This window comes from Camelus ferus, chromosome 33 (genome assembly GCF_009834535.1).
Source record: "Camelus ferus isolate YT-003-E chromosome 33, BCGSAC_Cfer_1.0, whole genome shotgun sequence".
Classification (NCBI taxonomy): domain Eukaryota; kingdom Metazoa; phylum Chordata; class Mammalia; order Artiodactyla; family Camelidae; genus Camelus; species Camelus ferus.
In genome coordinates, this window is record NC_045728.1 from 9,586,775 (window position 1) to 9,604,084 (window position 17,310).

General features: G+C 37.2%; 1 long non-coding RNA gene across 4 annotated transcripts in view; it reads left to right on the forward strand.

The window, feature by feature from the left end:
• The window catches only part of LOC116661104, a 47,219-nt gene that overhangs the window by 21,362 nt on the left and 8,547 nt on the right, over window positions 1-17,310 (forward strand). For all 4 annotated transcript variants that reach the window (XR_004316849.1, XR_004316846.1, XR_004316847.1 and 1 more), the window contains exon 3: window positions 16,768-16,913. This is a non-coding gene — a long non-coding RNA (uncharacterized LOC116661104). The remainder of the gene's footprint in view (window positions 1-16,767; window positions 16,914-17,310) is intronic.

Below are 17,310 nucleotides of genomic sequence, written 5' to 3' on the forward strand. Positions count from 1 at the left end.
ATCATTTTTAAACGGTGGGCACTGAATTAGAAAAGTGAGAGCTTGCATAACTTAAATATACTGAAGGATTTTATATGGATTTTATTTATAAGAGGAGTTTTTGCATACCTCATAAACATTTGCTAACACTAATAATTTATTTTACATGACATTCATTTGAAGAATGAGATACTGAAACACAAAAGCCATTTCCTGACCAGTGCCTCGTGGCCCTTGATGTGCCATTGTGTACTTGGCTTCCTCATACCATTTCCCAGTTTTTTATTTAGATGGAAAAGGAATGGAGGATGGAAGATTTGGGAACAGCAGTGGAGTAGGGAATGGCTGGTGTGTATTGAGAACGTATATTATAGGACTTATTCTCAGCTTAAATATGTGTAAAAGAGATGGTTCTCCTTCTGCTTGGCGACCTCCAGCTGTCTACCATCCAGTGTCTAGCAACAGCTCTGTACTGAGAGCTTTTGCAGAGCAAAGACTGAAGATATGTAGTTTAGTCATTCCTCAGTGTAGATCAATGTTTTTCCGTCTTTGTGATACCAAGGCCTCAGATGATAAATATGAAAATCTCTCCCCGCTCCCAGAGATTGTGACGTGCATTCCCCTTGAGAAGCATCACGCCCTTTGCAAATTTCCAGCAGCTGAGATGTCAATCTTTTGTGTGCTTTGTATTACTAAAAAAACTGGTACTTTTGTTGTTTTCCAAATATATAAGTATAACATAATTTTAAATATGCCTTTTTATTCTACAAACATATTGTCCCTCCCCCCTGAAAGACTGATATGTCCCCACTGGGGGTGACGTCCTGCTGTTACCATCTGTGGATAAGGATTACGGCTCCAAATGACTGTTCTCTGGATATACTGGGGGTTGGGAAGAAACATTAAATTTGTATTTATATTAATATTTTTAGCTGACAAATGAAACCTTACTAATAAGTAATAAATCGGTAAACACTGATACTGCTGATACCCTCACGTGATTTGTAAGTCAGTTACCTGAGTATGCCGAGGAAGGGGTGGGACCACCACAATGTGGAAGGCCTAACAGTGGTACTTACATCCATGTGTTACCTTTCATCATATTGTGATGTAGGCAGTGTACATTAATTATATGTGGAACTTACGGTTTCCAAATGAACATGGCTAGGAACATGCCTACAAAGAAATCATAGATAACATACAATAACAACACTGTAAGCATAAGCACAACACAATAATTAGATAAAATTAAGCATCCATAGTGTGAAAACACCTGTGTAATTTTAAGTGAGTTTCAGAGTCGTGCAATTTTATGTATAGCTTATAAAATTTCACCAAACTTAATACTAAATGTTGCAGTACAAATTAGAAAATATCTTAAAGGAGCAAGAATAAAAATACATGTCAAAAAATTTGGAGTTAGGCTAAAATAATTCTTAGAAAGAAATCTGTAACCTTAAATGCTTATGTTAGGAAAAAAGAATAACGCAGAATTAATTAGCTAATTCTACATCTGAGGAGTTAAAATAGCAGAATTAGTTCAAAGAATGTCATAGAAACAAAAGCAGAAGCTAATCAAAAAGAATACATAAGTACAATTAGAAAAGATGAATAAAACTGAAGTTTGATTATTTAAAACATGAATACACTTGACGCATCCTTGCCAAGGTTGACTAAGACAAAATTGAGAAGACTCAGATAATACCAGGGATGAAAAAAAGTGAGGGGGTTACTGCGGATGTTGCAGACATTACAACAATAAATAGATAGAATCAATTTAATGCCAATAACACTTTAAATGTAAATAGAATGGAAAACTATCTAGGAAAATATAATGGCTAAAACTCAAGGAAATAAATTCAAAGAAATAAAGAACCACAAATGTTGTATAACTGTTGAGGGAATTGAGTCAGTGGTTAGAAATTCTTCCACAAAGAAGACTGACTCTAGGGCTGCACAGGTCTTACAAAACATCGAAAGAGAAAGGAATTCCAAGCTTCCAAAAACAATTGCAAAGGATTTTTCAAAATAGGAAATACTCTGTAATGAATTTTATGAGTATAGCATAATTTTGGTATAAAATTCTAATGAGGACAGCATAAGGAAAAAAAAAAACTATAGGCCAGTATAAACTGTTAGCAGTCCAACAGTGCTCAAAAGTTTGATATTTCACAAGCAAGTTATATTTATCTCTGAAATGTAAATTTGGCATAATATGAGAAAATCCATTAAGCAATTTACCACATTCATAAGTTAAAGGAGAAAAATCATATGGTCCACTCTACAGATGCTGGAAAAGCATTTGAGAATATTGAGCATCTAGTCATAATGAAAACTGTTAACAAAGTGAAAATATAAGGGACCTTCCATAAACTGATAAAGGGCATTCACAAAAAGTTTGAAAGCAAAGATCATGCTTGATGGAGACACACTGAAAGTTTTCATTTGTGATCAGGAGGAAGACAGAAGCACCTGCCATCACTCGTATCAGAGTGTGCCCCTGATATCCCACCCAACACGGAAAGAAAAATAAGTAAAAGGTGTAAGAATGGCAGGGGGAAACCAAAATTGTTACTATTTTCAGATTATCTGATTGGATATAGGGAAAACCCAAACACTCTACAGATAAATTATCAGAATTATTTAGGAAGCTTGTAGAAGTTACTAGAGAGAAACTCAGTATGTAAATGTCAACTGTATTTCAACACATCAGCAGCAGTTAGATAACGTTAGTCAGAAACAAATACCATTTACTTAACAGCAACAACAAAATGCCTAGGGATTTTTAAAAATATGTATGAAACCTGAGGAAGAAAAAATTGCAAATATTTGGGAAGTTATTGAACGTCTAAAGAAGGAGAAAATACTGTTCTGTTCGTGGGTAGGAAATCTCAGTGCTATAAATACGTCAGTTCTCAAATGGATCTTTGGATTCAATGCAAGCCCAATTAGAACCCCAACAGGTTTTTGTGTTGTTTTGGGAAATTTATCAATTTTGTTTATATGGATTTATGTGGAAGAGCAAATTATAGATGCTGAAATTTATATGGAAGAGGTAAATGCCTAAGAATAGCCTAGTCAGCCTTGATGGAATGAAATAGAGGGTGTGTATGTCTAGGTATCAAGATTCATTATGAAGCTATAAGTAAACAAGACCCTGTGGATTTAGGACAAGGATAAGTAAACAGGCCGATGGATGAAATGAGAGCTCAGAAATAATCCGTTATGCCTGAAGCAGGCATTGCAAAACAGCAGAGAAAAGATCATTCTACAAGTGGTGCTTCGGCTAAGAGAAAGGATATCCTAATCTCACACAAAAATCGATCTTAGTAGATTGAAGACTTAACTATTCAACTTGAAATTATTAAAATTTCATCTTTTTTTTTCAAGAAAAATTACAAACAAAAACTATTTCTTGAAGTCTGAAAAAATGGCAAAGGGGCTGGCAATGCACAATGTACAGGGAAAAAAAAACCTTCAAAATTTGCTTTAAACCATTATCTTTCCAAAATTTCACTCATCACAGCGCAGCAGTTTTCATGAAATCTCTTTTCTCACTATCTCAAAAACTACCCTAAATTTTCCCAGAAGCCAACTCTCAGTGGCTCTCCCCTTTCTCCCACATTTCTAGATCTCTGTCTTTCCTCTGGCTTTCATCTTTTTTTTTTAATTGCAGTATAGTTGATTTACAATGTCATGTGTATATATATTCTTCTTCAGATTCTTTTCCATTATAGGTTATTATTAGATAATTGAATATAGTTCCCTGTGCTACACAGTAGGACCTTGTTTTATCTATTTTATTTTATTTTTAAACTTTTTTTTATTGAGTTATAGTCATTTTACAATGTTGTGTCAAATTCCAGTGTAGAGTGCAATTTTTCAGTTCTACATGAACATACATATATTCGTTGTCACTTTTTTTTTCGCTGTGAGCTACCACAGGATCTTGTTTATATTTTCCTGTGCTATACAGTATAATCTTGTTTATCTATTCTACATATGTATGTCAGTATCACAAATTTTGAACTCCCAGTCTATCCCTTCCCGCCCCCCTGTTTTATCTATTTTATATACAGTAGTGAATATATGTTAATCCCAAACTCCTAATTTAGCCCTCTCCCATCCCCTTTGGTAATCATGTTTGTTTTTTATGTCTGTAAGTCTATTTCTGGTTTGTAAATAAGTTCATTTGTATCATTTTTTAATATTCTACATAGAATTGATATCATATGATATTTGTGTTTCTCTAGCTGACTTACTTCACTTAATATGTTAACCTCTAGGTCCATCCATGTTACTGTAAATGGCATGCTTTTATTCTTTTTTATGGCTGAATAGTATTTCATTGTATATACGTACCACATCTTCTTTAACCAGTCATCTGTTGATGGACATTTAGGTTGCTTCCATGTCTTGCCTATTGTAAATAGTGCTGCTGTGAACATTAAGGTGAATGTATCTTTTTGAATTAGATTTCCCTCCAGATATATGCCCAGGAGTGGGATTGGTAGATCATATGGTAACTCTATTTTTAGTTTTTTGAGGAACCTTCATACTGTTTTCCATAGTGGCTGCACCAAATTACATTCTCACCAACAGTGTAGGAAGATTCCCTTTTCTCTACACCCTCCTCAGCATTTATCATTTGTGAATTTTTTAATGATGGCCACTCTGACTGATGTGACATGGTAGGTACCTCACTACAGTTTTGATTTGCATTTCTCTAATAATTACTGATATTGAGCATTTCTTCATGTATCTTATGGCCATCTGCATGTCTTCTTTGCAGAAATGTCTGTTTAGGTCTTCTGCCCATTTTTTGATTGGGTTGTTTGTAAAACTTGATATTTTAAAACTTTTAGAAGAGCTTTATGAACTTGAGTAAGAAAGGATTTCTTAAAACACACACACAGATGCTACTAACCTTTAATTGATAAATCAACTATATTAAAATTAAGAATGTGTATTCCTTACAAAAAAATAGAGAGTGAAAACAGGTCACAGATTTAGAGAAGATATTGTCAGCATATGTAATCATAAAGATTAAAGTCCAGAATATAAAAGAATTCTACAAATCAGTAAGCATGACAGTTTATCAGAAAAATATGAATTAAAGGCATAAACAGATGGCACCGAAGGAACAAAATTGACTCATAAATCCATGTAAAGATACTTTAATAGCAATCTAGAAAATTTAAATCAGAACACGCTATACTATCACATTGTAAATCAACTATACTTCAATAAAAAATAAAATAAAATAAAAACACACTGTACTGTTTCACAGTCAACAGACTGGCAAAAATAAAAAAGCTTTAGAAACCAGATGTAGGCAAGGAAGCTGAGCTATGAGAACTCTCACACATGTGGTTCAGAGAATGGATACAATCACTCTGAGAATTTGCTGGCATTACTTTGTGAAGTTGGACATCGCCCATGACCCAGCAAATCCATTCCTAAATATATACCTTGGAAAGTAAAAATGTGCGTGGCACCACTATTGATAATAATAATAATAAAAAAAACTTGATGCAATTCAAATGTCCTTTTACAATAACAGTAAATAAACTGTGTGTTATTCCTATAATGGAGAACGACATTTGGTCCTCATATCCTCGGCTTCCACCTTTGCAGATTCAATCAACCACGGATTGAAAATATTTGGGAAAAAAATTCCAGAAAGTTCCAAAAAGCAAAACTTGAGTTCGCTTCAGGTTGGCAACTATTTACACAGCATTTACAGTGTATTTACAACAATTATTAACATTGCACTTACATTGTTTTAGGTATTAAAAGGAATCTAGAGACGATTTAAAGTATAGTGGAAGGATGTGTGTAGGTTATATGCAAACGTCACTCCATTTTATATAAGGGACTAGATTTTGGTATCCATGGGGATCCTGGAACCCCAAGGATATCAAGGATGACTGCATACAGAAGTGAAAAATGAATGAACTAGAGCTACACACATTAGCATGGATGAATCTCAAAATGATGGCGTTGAGTGAAAAAAATAGTAAATACATATGGTATGATCCATTTTACATACATTGAACAGAGGGAAAGGGAAGTAATATATTGTTTGAGGTTACATATATAGGGAGTAAAATCAAAAGAAGAAAAACAAGAATAATATAAAGAATGGTTACTTTGAGGTGGGTTACTGTACATAGATTCTTTTTGGCAGTGGATTTTTATTTTTTTAACATTTTTTATTGATTTAGAATCATTTTACAATGTTGTGTCAAATTCCAGTGTTCAGCACAATTTTTCAGTCATACATGGACATATACACACTCATTGTCACATTTTTTTTCTCTGTGAGCTACCGTAACATTTTGTGTATATTTCCCTGTGCTATACAGTATAATCTTGTTTATCTATTCTACAATTTTGAAATCCCAGTCTATCCCTTCCCACCCTCCGCCCCCCTGGCAACCACAAGTCTGTATTCTCTATGAGTCTATTTCTGTCCTGTATTTACGCTTTGTTTTTGTTTGTTTGTTTTTGTTTTTGTTTGTTTAGATCCACATATGAGCGATCTCGTATGGTATTTTTCTTTCTCTTTCTGGCTTACTTCACTTAGAATGACATTCTCCAGAAGCATCCATGTTGCTGCAAATGGCATTATGCTGTCAGTTTTTATGGCTGAGTAGTATTCCATTGTATAAATATACCACATCTTCTTTATCCAGTCACCTGTTGATGGACATTTAGGCTGTTTCCATGTTTTGGCTATTGTAAATAGTGCTTCTATGAACATTGGGGTGCAGGTGTCATCCTGAAGTAGGGTTCCTTCTGGATACAAGCCCAGAAGTGGGATTCCTGGGTCATATGGTAAGTCTATTCCTAGTCTTTTGAGGAATCTCCACACTGTTTTCCATAGTGCATAGATTTGACTGAGAGAGCCATCCAAGGAGGTTTTAAGTATGTACTGGTAATATTCTATTTTGTGACCTGTGTGATTGGTTCATGAGTGTTCAGTTTATCATAATTGCTTATTTATCTTTATACATGCTCTTGTATATATAATCCATTTCACAACAAAAATTGTAATTAAACATTTACAATTCTGCAAAGTGAATATTTGGACATTTTCTTTGACTATTTACAAACATGTATCTCAAAATTTTTTAATAAATTAGAAATCACATTCATAGGCAAAAATAACATTAACACTAGAAAACCCAATTAATTCTCTTTTTTTTTCTCCAGTTGATTTTCTGGCATTTGCCTGATAATTATAGAACTCCCAGTAAGTATCTAAATTTTTCAAAAATAACAAAACTTATTCTATGACTTTGCTCATACTAAGATATTACTACATAATCATTATTTAAAACCTCATCTTTTTAAAAATATACATATTTTGTAATATACATAAAATATTAGTAAGCTCGTACTGATACGTAACTTGTACATAAGCACAAATATCATACTGAGGAGACATGCTCAAAAATTTCTTACCGAGTGGGCAGTCAAAACATTTAGAGACCATACAAGATCTTGTGGTAGCTCACAGTGAAAAAAATGTGACAATGAATATATATATGTTCATGTATAACTGAAAAATTGTGCTCTACACTGGAATTTGACACAACATTGTAAAATGACTATAACTCAATAAAAAGTGTTTAAAAAAAAACAAAACATTTAGAGGCCACTGCTCAAGAAACTGTTTGGCAGCTCTTTTGTAACCAAGGGTGCCTAAGAGTCACCCGAGCGCCTATTTAAAATGTCGTCTCCTGGACATACCCCCCAGGATTCTATTGCGTTAGTATGGGGAGGGCCCCAGAACATGCATTTTCAATACACACATCCAGGCGATTCTGATATAAGCAGTTCACCTGCCACTGTTTTTCTCTTAAGTTGTCTTGATAGTCAAGCCACATCTTTCGAGAGCTGTGTCCCCAGACTGTGCAGAGCTGCTTTGACTGAATTGAACTTTGGCATCATGCCACTGAGGGGCTCTGTCAGAAAGAAATGGCCCTTTTAGATTTGTGCTGGCACTTGGGATGAAGCTGTAATTGACGATCGACTGAATGGAGAGGGCAGATCATAAAGCCCCGGACAGAGTGCTTACTTAATAAACGGTGACTTCTTCTGTTACAATTCTGTATTATGTGTTAATTCTCCTTATGAGAGCACTCAAGAGCGAGTTCTTTCTGCTCTAAGTTTAGGGAATAATTATGCTATTCTTTACAATACAGCAATTTGACAGTCTGCTGCTTAGTTCAATTTATTTTGATACTCGTTTTAAATGGCTGTCATGCTGACAAAAGATACCTCCCACGAAGATGTAGATCCCAACAGGAGAAGTGAGTCATTGGTTGGACTTACTAAATGATTCTATTTTTTTCTCTCTCACTTACCACTTATTCTAAGCAGTCTGTTTTTATACCATAGACACTCAGCTGAGTGACTTTGCACTATTTGCTGGGCAGCTTAGAACCAAATTAGTGGCCCTTCCTTAGCACCTATGTAAAATTTCGTGACATGGAAAAAAGCATACAATTTTTCTTACTGTTTTATAGTCTTACCCCTTTTTTTCTCACCTCCTTCTAATGAATGCTATTTTAGGGTTGCTTCTGTATTTCTATTATTGCCTCAAAGAGTTACTGGAATACAGTGAGAGGATGGGAAAGAAGAGTGTGTGAGTGAGTAGGAACATGGAGGAAGGGATTAAAAAAAAGGTGAGCAGCGAGAAGGGACCAAAGTGTCTCGGTCAGCACAAGCGCATTTGTGCTCTCAGGCAGTAATCAGAATTAGGGCTCAGGTAGCCAATTTCTGTTACATGTTTATTTCTCTCTCTCATGGATATTTATCCACTAAGTCTATATTCATTGGGTAAATACTAACAAATTAATATGCTCTTTTACAGAGAATTACCTGTTATTTTTGCTTATAAAGTGGTCCCCATTGCATCGTACAAGGTTTGAGATGCATCTTTCTAATTAATTAGGGAAATTTTCCGAGTGTTCAATTTGGAGAATGATAGAGAAGCAGTCCTTCTTCAATTTCTCTTGGATTCTTCAAAAATGTATTTTAATCTTTAAATTTTCATTAGTTGAATTTTCATGGGCTAATGGAATTGTCATCAGTCCAGCTCGTCTTCATAGAAATTTGTGAGGATCACTATTTTGAAAAGAAGTTTCTATTTTTAAGTGGTGGTTAAGAGCAGTTTTCCAGGTTCCATTTCTACCTGCTGATAACATTTAGCAAAAGTATCTAAGTGCAATAATAATGGGTCTGAAGTGAGTGTGTTTACATAATTTTTAATAAATGAAAGCTCCTCATTTTCTTCTCATTAATGCTTCACTGTTTTTTAATAGCTTTTAAAGTCGCATGCCTTTTTGGAAAGGCTGCCTGCTCGATCATTTTCCTTTTTAGACAGTTACTTCAGCGTTCAGAAACACCAGCAAGCTTTCTGGAGACTATTCCCATAAGGGATATCTGTATGAATGCTTTTACAGTAAGCGGGCTAGTATTCTCAAGATATTAATGACTTTGCTGATTTAGTCCCTCCTCAAGTTGCAGTTAAAATTAATTGGGGGAAAAAAAAAAGCCACTCACATACTTTGCAGGACAGGCAGAGAGTACCGGGGAATGGTAAACAAGTTAAACGGGTTTGGAAGTAATTAGTGCTACATTCTCTACTGACGCTGAAAAGCAGTGTTTTACTACAAGGAGAAATTTATTCCCATACCTTGCTAATGATTTGTAATGTCAGTAAGGAAGGAGAAATTGTAAAATCCAGTTTAATTGGCATTTTTATAACCACAATCCCCTGGTGGCTTCTTTTCTGTGCAATACCGTAATAGATGACATTGAGGTAACAGAGATTGAAAAAACCCTACTGTACACTTATTGTACACAGAGCCCCACGGTAAGGGGCTTAGATCTGTCATTTCACTAAATAGGGGGTATGTAGTAGTATTCCTAGTTTAGAGATTCTGTAGGTTGTCAGAAAGATTAAATGACTTGCCTAATATCTTCTTGCACTCAGCGTGGTTGGCCGCCCTATCCTGTTTGCAATACTCTCTTTCCTTGGTATCAGGCACACTTCCTCTTAGATTTTCCTTGGCTTTTTCTGTCCACTCCTCAGTTTCCTTTGGTAATTTCTCCCTCTCTTCCTGACCTCTAAATTTTGATCCTGCTGATTCTCAGGCCCCTTAAGAGTAAAGGCCTCCTCAGTTCTCCCTTGCTCTCTCTCTCTCTCAATTTCTGTCCTTCACTTAAATGCCACATAAACGTATAGGATTCCTATACGTGGTTTATCACTCTCCCAGACTAGTCCGACAGGCGCCTGTCAAATATCTTCCTGCCTACTTGACACCTCTGCTTGGGTCTCTAACAGACGTTGGTGCTCCACACGTACAGAACCGAGCAGTTGATCTTCTCCCTAAAACTATTTCTCACTTTCTTCCATCTTAGTAACTGACATCATCATCCATCCAGTTGTACAAAGCAGTAACTTTTTTTATTTCTTTCTTTCGCCTGTCTTCAAATTCAACGTATGGCTTTGTCCCATAGCTTCTTCCTCCAAAATAGAACTCAAAACCACCCATTTCTTCCCACATCCTCCATCCCTGGGCTCTTGCCACCCACCCAATCCTGGTCACCAGTGACTTGTTCCTCCTGCTTCCTCTCATTCTCTCTACAGATCCATTCTCCATATAGTATTTGGAATTATTATTTTTATATAAATTGGCAGGGATAAATAGGCAGAGCACAGAGGATTTTTAGGGCAATGAAACTATTCTGTATGACACTGTAATGGTGGATACCTGTCATCATATATTTGCCAAAACCCACAGAACGTACAACGCCGAGGGGGAACCCGAACGTGAACTACGGACTCTGGGTGAGGATGTGTCAGTGTAGGTTCATGGATTGTAACAAATGTACCACTTGGTGTGGGATGTTGATAGTGGGGGAGGCTGTGCATGTGTGTGGGCAGGGGGTATTTGGGAAATCTGCCTAGGGTCTACTCAGTTTTGCTAGTGAACCAAGAACTGCTCTAAAAATAAAGTATTTTCAAAAAAGTAAATTGGATGATACCACTCTCCTACTTACAGTCTTCCAGTGGCTCATGATTACCCTTGACACAAAATTAGATGCCTTCTCCCCTGCCTACCTCCCTAGCCCTCACTCATGGCAACTCACACCAGCTCCTCCTCATCCCTGCAGCTGCCACTCTCAAGCCTTAGGACCTTGCCCTTGCTCTGGCCTCTGTCTGAAGTGCCTCCCCTGCACCCCCTCCTCCATACTGACTTGGTTCCTTCTTTTCCCTTAAATCTCAGCTGAAATGATACCAGTCATAAGGCTGTATCTAAATGAATTTTCCACCCCCATTTCCCTTTGTAACATCCTACTTGCTTTTCTCATAGGACTTTGCTCCATTCGAAATTACATCTTAATCATTTACCGCTGTAGCCCAATACCTGTTACAAGGAAAGCAATCAATAAATATTTGATGAATGAATGAATGAATCTGGCCAGTAAGTGGTGAAACTTGGACTCAAACCCACAGTCTGTCTGACTCTAGAATCTGTGTTCTGAACTATTACGCTAGGAATAAAATTAATTCATGTTCAGTGGAATTTTAGTGTAAAATTAATTTTAGTACAAAAATCTAAAATTCTTTTAAAATTTGATAATCCATATGGTAACAGTCCAAGGACAATAGAGTACTTGATTGACCTCCGTCTCAGAGATGCTGGATGACGTGAAGGGTACCTGTCGTATTTGGCATTTTGTTTTACTAAGATGCCCAGACAAACTCCCTTGCAATAATTCTTTCAACTCTATCAAATATTCTGTGAAATCAAATTAAATGATTTGGGCAAGTTATTTAACCTCTTTAAACCACCATCTATAAAATAGGAAAATAACGATGCCATAGGATTATTTAGGAGGAATAAAGGAAATAGATGAGAGCCCTCACTCACCACAGATTGGTAAGTAAATAATAACTGTGGTTCTTTTTTTTAAAAAAAAAATCTCAATTCTCAGTTGACTGAAAAACTCTAATCTTCAGGGTTAACTAAACAGAGTTCCTTTTTTTGTTTGTTGTTGTTATTTTAAAATTTTATTTTATTTAATTTTTTGAGGAGTTGGGGGTAGTTAGGTTTTACTTATTTATTTATTTGTAGAGGAGGTCTTAGGGATTGAACCCAGGACCTTGTGTATGCTAAGCATGCGCTTTACCACTTGAGCTATGCTTTCCCCCTGTTTTTAACTATTTCTAAGTTCTGACATGGCTCAGATGAGCTGGACTGACACGCCAAGTCATCAAAGACTAATGATAGAGGGAGGAAGTAGACAGGAGAGTTGCCTCTGCAGGGGGACCCTGAAATCCACAGGCAGCCTCTAAATCTCTATGAACTGGGTTCTGTTATGCTGCAGTCGTCAGCAAGCTCTTTTTTTTTAAATGGAGGTACTGGGGATTGAACCCAGGACCTCGTGCATACTAAGCATGCACTCTACACTTAAGCTATACCTGCCCCTGCAAACTGGGTTCTAAATTTCTATTGAGTTTGCACTTTATTGCAAAGGACAGCACCAGACCCAGTTTGAAGTCAGTGCCATTCTTGGAAAGTGTTTGGTGCACGAGTTTACATTTCCCACGAAGCTTTGCGGGATATACAGGCAGAATAGAGCAACACACTTGTTTTTCCCAAATTACTTTTAAAAAGAGGTTCGATTCAGTTTATTGATTCTGCCTAGAAAAACAACAACAAAGTAAAACAAACACAAATTGATATTTAGAGATGGGAGTTTTTCTTTTCTTTCCTTTTTTTTTTTTTTTTTTTTTTTGCCTCAGAGGACTTTGCTCTCCAGTATTGGCCAAGCACTCTATTTCACGTGGTTTAATGAAAGCCTTGGGTCCCATTTTTCTTTGAGATCAGTTTGAGAGGGCCGTATTTCTTCCATAAGAAAAACCTCAGAATTTCTTTTCTGTCTCTCAGGTTTTGGATGTTACCGTGACAAAACTAGACAAGCTGGCAGAGGGAGCCACGGGATTTTTTTTGAGAATCTGAAAACATAGCAAATGAAGTTGAATAGATTCCTCATCTAACTCCATTCTTCTGGTGAAAAGGAAAAATCTAGAATGGGATTGGAATAAATAATGTAGGAATTAGTGAAAGCACTTGCTTTTTCAGTTGCTTATAAAAATAAAACTGGCGTGGGAGCATACTTAGCCGCTGATCCATTCATGTTTTGGAGGTGGCGTTTAAAGAACCCACTTTTAAGATCAGAACACAAGGTGAGGCATTTTGTTGTTTTTTCTGTAACATTCAAGCACGTCAGGACAGTTCCGGGGAGAAGGCTTAGAAATACATCCATACATTTTACAGCATTTTATTAGGAGAGTTTTTTCGAATCACCATCCAATTTTAAGTTCTATAGTTTCAAGCTGCCAGCACAGTGTGGAAAACTCTAAGGCAAAGGAAACAGAAAGACTTCATACTGATGTAGTGTGAAGTCTTCTGGTTTCTAGAAGTCACACGTGCCTCTTCAGGGGTCTGCCAGCAAAGTTGACTTTTGATGAATTTGTGTTTCTGGAGTATAATACCCAGAAATACAGCGAAGTCCTCACTTGTTGTGGCTGTCGGAAACTGCTTTACCTGAAATAAAAAAAAGTATTCAGAGTTGTATGTGAAGACGTGTTTCCCTAGGTTTGAGGCAGCCTGTGCTTTCAGGGAAATTTGCCGAAATAGTGTGCATTTAAACGGATTGCGATCATTGGCTGAATTGCTCGTTGTGGTCCAGGGCGGGGGGTTGTTTAAGATAAAGGGGGTGAGATTTCTCTCCCTCTGTTGACTTATTCTTGATTTACACTTAAAGTTAACTAATGACAGTAATTGTTCATGAAAAGGACCAAGTAGTCAAAAGTACAATTAGAAGGTGGTGACACATGGGAGACGTGAATAAAACCTACAAGGGGTAGCGTCTCTAGAGATCTGCTAAACTGGAATCAATATTTAGAATGTCTCCACTCCTGGCTTGGAGGTTCAAAGGAAACATTTAGAATCTGGGCCCCAAAAAACTGTTACTTGCTATTCACAGCTCTTCTCAGTTTATGCCTTGACTATTCTGATACAACACCCAGACATTTTCACATTATATGTTCCGGCATTTTCCCTTGTCAAATCAGTTTGCCAAATTGCTTTCTGATCAGGACTCTTCGGGAGAGCAGACTCTCTCCTTTGCAGGGACGCTGCTATTCTTGCATTTTGCAGTCATCAACTCAGAGGCTCGTGGAGAGCGTCATTGAATATACTGTAACTCCTCAACTTGAACGGTCCATGTACATATGTAAACTGCCTTAAAGGACCAGGATGGCTGGTAGCACTGAGGATATTTGTGGCAGGTAAAGAGGAAAATACTAGGAACCATGATTTTTTTTTTTTTTGTCTTTGGTTAACATATAATTAACTTCAAAGCATATGTCTATGGGAATGTAGTGTTTAAATCAGAAAAATTCCATGAGTTCTAGATAGATCCAATGCCAAGATTATCAAGACCTAAAGTAACTAAGTATGTTACTCTTCTCAGTAAAATCCTGTATTTTTGGCCCAATTAAAATAGGGTACCATCAGTGGATTTTTACACCCCAAACCATTCCACAAAGAAATTCAAGAGTTGTGGGGAGTTGCAGAATCGAGGATTCTGTGTCACAGTTTCTTTGTTTTTAAAAGACAGAAAAGACAGAGAAGACTGCCGTCATTCTCATATGTCTCATTAGGAGTTGGAAAGGACTAAATAAACCTACAAGCGGGAGCACTCGTATATGAGGGGGTTTGCGTTTTTCTTTAGTTTGTGCTTTATGCCATTATAACTTCGACCTAATGCTTTCCCTCTGATTTCTCTGTCAGAATGCAGCGTGATTTAGGACTGAACAATAGTAAATACAGGGAGGAAGGCACCAGTTATGAAAGATGCCACAGGAGCATGAGGGACTGTTACGTTATCTGATGAGGGAACGTCTGAGGTTCAGAACTATTTCATCATCAATATTTTATGCCAATGAATAAAGCTGCAGCTAATCCAGAGGCGACGTGCAAACAGAAACACACGGCAAAATGTACAGTGAGCATCCTTCCTCCATTTGTTTCCTTAGCAAATAGCATTTGATTGCCGAGTTCTTCATGGAACGATGAGTCTTTTGTGTCTTATTTCCATCTATAGACACAGAGCTCTGTCCCTCTGCCATGGAGATGCTGTCTTACATGGGAATCATATTTCAGCAAACATAATGAAACCATCACAGACAGAGCCTTCCATTAGTCAGACCAGAGTTATAGTTCTGGTGCTTTACATGCATATGAGAGTATTTCACAATTCTGTTGGGGAAAAGAAAGACTGCTAAATATTTCATGGTTTCTCTTGATCAGATTGTTTATTTCTCAACATTTTAAAGAGACACTTAATTTTTCCTGACAGCTATTTTTGTCGACACGTTAGAGAAACAGATATTAAGGGCAAAATTTGCATGGGGTACCAAGAGGTGGTATTTTCCTAGAATGATGCTTACTGTGTGCATATGAATAAATCTCACAGTGTTCTCCAGAAAAACGTCCTTGGCATTTGATGTGTTCTCTAAAGCTATATTCTAAGCTATATGCATCTAAGGTTTCAGGGAGAGGGAGAAATCATATTTTTGTTGGTGTGGTTCAATACGTTTGGGTTTCATGCAAAAATAAAGAGCAGACACTAGAGGGTGCTGTTTGATCTTCCTTTTCACCAAGTTGTGCCGCAGATGCCCGTGAATCAGGGCCCTGAAAAATGCCATCATGTTCTCCTAACCAGGACCAAATTGCAGCGAAATACAGAGTGTAGATATCCCCTGGGTTCTAGGAGAGAGACTGGAAGGTTCGGAATGGGGTAGATGCTAAATGAATTCAGATTTAGTAAAGAAGTAATTCTTCATTACTCTAAACCTGTATGATTGTCATTCTTTGATAATTACTTAATTTCTTTGGTTGAAAGAAATTTTATTAGATTTCAAGCTCTCACTAAATGTCAGATGGTTCTGAAAATAGCTAGACTATTAGACAATGTGAAACAATTACTGCTCTCGCGTTTTGGCATCAGGACTTTGAATAGAGCGCATACTTACTCTTGGCTGAGAAACTAATTATAGAATCCCCAATTGTCAGAAATGCCAGACCCCAGGATGTTGTCTCTTTTGTTATCAGACAAATACCAAGTTAATGAGATTCCCAATTAACTTCCCTTTTAACCTTTGCTAAGCATGCACTTTTGCCCCCCGCCCCGAGGCAAATCTTTCTGAGCGGCAGGGGAAGGCGATGTTCTGGAGCTATCTAAATATATGCTATCATATGGTTTATGTTTGGGTAGTGTCATTTTCTAACCTAAGAATATTTTAAAAGAAGCTTGTAAGTTCTCATTTTACAGAGAGGAAGATGAAGGTAGTGTGATATCGAATGATTTATTTCAAGCAGAGAAAGGTTAGAAGGGTCAGGACATCTTCCCGTTCTTCTGCCTTCCAGACAGCGGGCTAAGGGTCCTGTTTGTTTTCAGTTCTGTAGATGTGTTTCTCCTGAATGCAGTTAGGCACGACTGGCTGGAAGACTGCTTGGCAGCCATCACCACGGGTTTCCAGTTCTCCTCCCTCCCAGGCTCCCAGGAAGTTCGCAGTTCCCTGCTCTCTGAAAGTAGTGACAGCCGTGGAACTTGCTTTGCCCAGTGAGATGGGAACAGAAGTGTTAAATGTCCCTTCTGGGGTGTGGTTCTTTACGCTCTCTCCCCTTGCAGAGGTGAACCCCGAAGCCGTGTGTGGAGCTGGCAGCATCAAAAGATAATGAAGCATCAAGAAACAAATGCTGGAGAGGGTGTGGAGAAAAGGGAGCCCTCAGCTGGTGGGAATGTAGATTGGTGCAGCCGCTATGGAAAACAGTACGGTGAGTCCTCCATAAACTAAAAGTAGAACGACCATATGATCCAGCAATTCCACTTCTGGGTATTTATCCAAAGGGGATGAGAAGACTAACTCAAAAAGATATCTGTACCCCCACATTCACAGCAGCATTATTTACAATAACCAAGATATGGAAACAACCTAAGTGTCCATCGATGGATGACTGGATAAAGAATATATATATATATATAAATATGAGTGTATATATATGAGTGTGCATATATATGTATATATACACCCACATACATACAATGGAATATTACTCAACTGTAGAAAGAAGGAAGTCCAGCCATTTGCAATAAGATGGATGGGCCTTGAAGGTATTATGCTAGATGAAATAAGTCAGACAGAGAAAAAGAAATACAGTATGATCTCACTTA